Raw genomic sequence first — 5235 nt, forward strand, 5'->3', positions numbered from 1 at the left:
AACAAACCAACCACATTGTCAAAATAACAGATAGCAATAGCATGGATGTTGCGCACATACTGTATTAATTGTTCAATTATAAAGAAGATAAGAACCAAATTAGACACATGACCACCATGTCGATGAGGACTAACAATGTCACATAATTATTCTTAAATTCATAACAAAGTAATGTCAGAAAAGAGCTGGATACTGCTCAGCCTGTTGTCTCACTCGTCTCTTATACTCAACATTATCCTGCAAAATTAAGGTCACATATTGTAATGAAAATCCAAAAAATAGGAATTAAAATGATTTTCTCAATAATCACATTTCAAATGCACCATATTCTATGAATGGAAACAAAAACTTAATTTTCTCATTACCATTTAACCAAAATTTGTAAGCAATCAATTGACATTTGGAATCCCTCCTACAATCCAATAGTATCTCTAAAATAGTTTTAATGCATTTAATACATAGTAAATTTTAATTTTTTACCTAAGCATCCATGTAAACATTTCTCAATTGAAATCATCATAAAATTTCAGATAAACAAGCTATTGTGAATAGTACCAATAGACAAAATCAAAATGGCAACTTGAGTTTTAAAGATTTTTCTTTAAAAAAATTCTCAATGAAGTACACATCAAGCTTGAGTATTTACCTGTATATATATATTATAACCTTCTATTTGTGCTGGATTATTAAGGTTTGGCTGATCAAGCAAATATTGAATACCCACCAAAATTTGTTTAACTGGCAGGACTCCACCCCTAAACAATGTTATAAAAACACAATAACCATAAGAGTCATCTTGAAGCCGATATACAAATTTACAAAACTAACAAAGTAACAAAACAACAATGACAAGAACTTACAATGTCATCATTAAGGATAGACGGCAGATATACTTTTCCTGATGGATAAACATTAGGATGAAAGAAACCTTGAGGAAACTTGCACTTGGGTGGCTTGTAAGGATAGATTTCACGAAAGTGCATTGTTATTGGATAGAAGCCACCTTCCCAGTCAGTCTGTACCATATCAGTCAAATATATCATATCACTATTGCTGACAAATATTAGAAGAAAGAACTAGGAGAAGAAGAAAGTAGAGTATCAACACCATAAAATCTTGCAAAATCCATGATGAGTTTCACATTACACCCTAATGTACTACAACTAATAAAATTCATAAGCTTACAGAAAGTTTCCAACATTTATTAGAGCATCATTCAGGAACTCAAAAATAGTCAGAGAGAAGGAGTTTTTCGCACATGAAATGTGAAAGGAATGTCCCATGATCGTTTACACAAATGACTTATCATACTAAAAGCACTTCAAAAAGACATCCTCTCATTTATATGAAATTAATACATAAAAAAAGATTAAAGTTCAAACCTTATGGTAATTTTGGACTACAAATAATAAAATTCATAAGCTTACAAAAAGTTTACAACACTTGTTAGAGCATCATTCAAAAACTCAAAAATAGTTAGAGAGAAGGAGTTTTTCTCACTTGAAATGTGAAAGGAATGTCCCATGATCGTTTACACAACTGACTTATGATACTGAAAGCACTTCAAGAAGACATCCTTTCATTTATATGCAATTAATACATAACAAAACGATTAAAATTCAAACCTTATGGTACTTTTACAAAATGGACTTTTGCATCATCACAAAGATCATATTTTTCCTACTCTACATATTAAATCCAGGGAATCACGCACACATACATACCTTACAAGGCTATAAGGTTATAACTTTCTTTTGTTTAGAAATTTGTGAAATAACTCGAAGGACTTGAGTGACTCTCAAAATGTAACAAACATTGATTTTAGGTTCATAGATGACAATATTTTTCATAAAATCACCGACTACAACTGTTGAAAATAAGGATCAAGCTGAAGATAAAGATTCAATTTATCAACATGGTTCAACTATTAGAAGTCTTGTTAGCTGTTAAAGAATTAAACTCGGACTTGGACTAGGCTATGTAGGTATAGTAGTAGTTAACCTCTACTATTGTAATTGTATTTTTAATATACTATAACTCTAATGCTAACCTAGGACTCTACAAATCTACAACTCTATATCAACCTCTACTTAAATGATTAACCATCAATACATATCTTGATTTCTCTCAATTATTGTTGAGAATTCTACATGGTATAAGAGGATTAAGATCTTCCGCTGTCTAAGTATTGAATTCAAAATAATCACACGTCTAGCTGATATGGATCCCTCTACTAATACTCTGTCCACTTCTTCCTTTCACCACCTAATTGTCTCTTGTTCCATTAAACTTGAGCTAACAAACTATCTCATATGGAGGACACAAATGATGTAGTTGATTTATGTGATAAGATTAACTTATATCATCAAGGAGAATATACCAATTGTGAGTGGTCATTCTACTGGAAAGGCTGTTGAGAAAGTCGTGGCTATAAGTGTTGAGGATGATGCATAATATAGTGACAGTGTTGATGACCGGAGGTGAAAAATGTACCACTAAGGAAGTGGATCTCAAGAACCTTGATAGAAGAAGGCATGTACTTTATTGTGGGTTTCTCAACTGCCAAGGAGATGTGAGAATGCTTAAAAAAGCCTATCTTCAAGCACCAAAAGATAAGGTGTTTTAGCTTAAACAATAATTGCAAAGTGTTAGGCTAGGAACCATGAAAATTGATGATTACATTAAGAAATTCAAAGGTATCACAATCCTGTGGATTAAGATAGAAAAGTAATCATTTTTTCTAGAGGTTTAGGTCTCAAGTACAAGACCTTAAGGACTTTCATGCTAGGTAATGCACCATATTCCACTCTTACGCAATTTGTTAATTCTCTTAGGATTCTTGATATGAAAGAGGATGAAGAAGAATTGCTACTACAGAACCTTAACATGGCATTCTTTTCCCAAAGGTGAAGGGGAAGAGGAAACTACTCTTAGAGAAGTGGAAACAACAACTTCAACTCCAAAGGAAGGGATCTCAAACCTCTTGGACAAGGATCAAATATTGAGAATAATCAAAGCTTTCAAAGTAGAAATAAGGATAGGAATACTACCGAGTCATTTAAAATTTGTGGTAGGAATAATCATACTACTCTTAAGTGCTTTTACAGATAGGACTACTCTTGTCAATATGTAGATGAACTACCACATGCATTGGCTGCTATCAATCTTCATAGTACATCATCTACATATGATACTTTGTATATAGACTCAAGAGCCAGTAGTCATATGAAATATAACTCATGTATTCTATCTAATTTAAACACTACAGTGGATTTTATAATTTTTTTGTTGGAATGGATCACAATTAGACATAACACATGATGGGAATACACCAATATCATCTCTAAAATAAATAGAGGTCTGTGTAGTTCCTAAGATTGCTGAGAATCTACTCTCAGTTTGTAAAATTGCTAAGGATAATTGTTGCACTCTTGAATTTGATGAAACTAACATTGTTGTAAAGGACAAGAAGACAAGGACACTACTAACCTAGGGATCTAAGAGAAGTGAACTCTATGCTTTGACTCCTACACAAGATTGGAAGACATCAAGCATCATATGGCATAATATATTAGGACATCCTAGTTTCAAGATGTTAAAATTTTTGAGTACTTGTAGTTGCATTAATGTTAATAGTTGGAATAAAATGCATATTTTCTGTTCTAGTTCAGTTGGACAAAACTTTTAAACTTCTACTTGACTTGAGGAATAAAATTGAGAAGGAATCTTTATCGAAAACACATTCTGATTTGTGGGGTCCTTCTCCTGTTGAATATTCTCAGCATATGAAATATAATCATGTAGTGTTTGTAGATGATTACACAAGGTATACGTAGCTTTATCCAATGAAAAAGAAGTCTGAATTTTTTGAAGTATTTGTTAAATTTCAAAAAATTGTGTAAAAACAGTTCTCTAAAGAGATTAATATGCTCCAGTGTGATGAAGATGGTGAATTAATCAAAATAGACTTCATTAAACATCTAGAAAATTGTGGTACTATTAGGCACATTTCATGTCCTAACACACCTGAAAAAAATGGAGTCTCAGAAAGAAAGGGTCTCCCCTCATTCGGCTCTCTGCAAGGGGATCTCCACTCACTGCTTCCCCTAATATCCTCCCTTTTCCACATCATGGGGGCTTACAGCAGATCCCAGAGGCTTGGACAAACGCATATTGATGAGATTGTATTAACTCTTGTATTACATGCTAATCTTCCTTTGTTTCTATGAGTTGGGGACTTTCTCACTGCACTATTTCTCATTAATAGACTGTCGTCCTCAGTCTTAAATATGGTTACTCCATTTTTTAGGTTATATGGTGAGCAACATGATTAAAACATCTTAAAGGTGTTTAGTTGTAGGTGCTTCACGTATATCAAGGGTAGTACCAAGTTTAATTTGAAGACCTACCCTTATGTGTTCATAGGATACAACAGATTGCACAGGTTTACAGATGTTATCATCCGTTAACAAGGAGAGTGTATGTGTCCAAACATGTTGTTTTTATGAAAGCACATTACCTTTTATTCCTCTAAATAAAACTTAGACTAATATTGGTGTCTCACCTCATCTAGCTATTTTTTTTTAGTTTTTCTCAAAATTGCCAGCATATGATGATACTAATTCAGGAGATGTATTGACTACTGTGTCAACACCTAGTGAGCATCTAGTTTTTACATGCTTCGGAACTTTTCTAAACGGAAGTTTACATGCATTACAAAGCTCTTTAAATTGATTAATTCTACTACTACTATTCATATGAAAAATATAAAAACAGGCATTATCAACCTTATCACAACTATTTTCAAATAATTTCACACCGTCACTAACAACCAAATTTAATAAATGCGCAGCACATCTAACATGAAAAGCATATTTACTAATAGGACAAAGTCTAGGTTCTAGCATATTAATAGCATTTAAATTAGCAGAAGCATTATCTAAAGTAATACTAATGACTTTATCACAAAGACCGAAAAAATCTAAAATTTCCAACACAGTAGTAGCAATATACATTCCAGTTTTTTTCTTTTGACAAATTTTATAACCAATAATTCTTTTTTGTAAATTCCAATTATAATCAGTCCAATGCGCAGTAACAGTTAAATAATCAAAACCATTAGGACTACGACCCATATCAGTGGTAATAGCAACTCTACAATCCATTATTTCAAAATAAGCACGCAAATATTGACAATGTTTTTCTTGAAATTCAAAAATATCTCTTTTTACCATG

The 5235-nt window shown here is 32.4% G+C and overlaps 1 pseudogene; it reads right to left on the reverse strand.

Moving 5' to 3' along the window:
• Positions 1–5235, reverse strand: part of LOC102598812 (SUMO-conjugating enzyme SCE1-like) — a 6927-nt pseudogene continuing 1692 nt past the window's right edge.

This window comes from Solanum tuberosum, unplaced genomic scaffold (genome assembly GCF_000226075.1).
Source record: "Solanum tuberosum cultivar DM 1-3 516 R44 unplaced genomic scaffold, SolTub_3.0 scf00079, whole genome shotgun sequence".
NCBI classification, from domain to species: Eukaryota; Viridiplantae; Streptophyta; class Magnoliopsida; order Solanales; family Solanaceae; genus Solanum; species Solanum tuberosum.